Below are 447 nucleotides of genomic sequence, written 5' to 3' on the forward strand. Positions count from 1 at the left end.
TCGCGCTTTTTTATCCATACCAGCCTGTTGATCTTATTCTTGACACCTCCATTGATTAAAACAGCTCGTTATGTCTTATTATATTATTCCCTTATTTTCTATTTTTTTCATGGACATGAACACGCTTGTTTGTAGAGTTTGGCCGTTTTCTGCTGTTTATTATTCCTAGTCATTTCTCCCGTAGGAAACAGAATCGGAAGGTCCAAAACAATAGCAAAAATCGCACGTCCGCGTCGCAGAATAAGGTAAAAAAACTATTTCATCTCCTTTCTTTGCACATGTTCTTATTTTCGATAAACACAGTTAAATGGATCCCATTCACCTGCTTTTAAGCAGCTCTCATTCTTCCATGCTTCTCAAACGTGAGCGTCCTCGTAACACGTGACATCGTCTCGACCAATCAGAACCGCCATCACTCCGCTCTCTAGTCACTAGAAAATCCACATT

Source organism: Danio rerio, chromosome 8 (genome assembly GCF_049306965.1).
Source record: "Danio rerio strain Tuebingen ecotype United States chromosome 8, GRCz12tu, whole genome shotgun sequence".
In the NCBI taxonomy this organism is placed as follows: domain Eukaryota; kingdom Metazoa; phylum Chordata; class Actinopteri; order Cypriniformes; family Danionidae; genus Danio; species Danio rerio.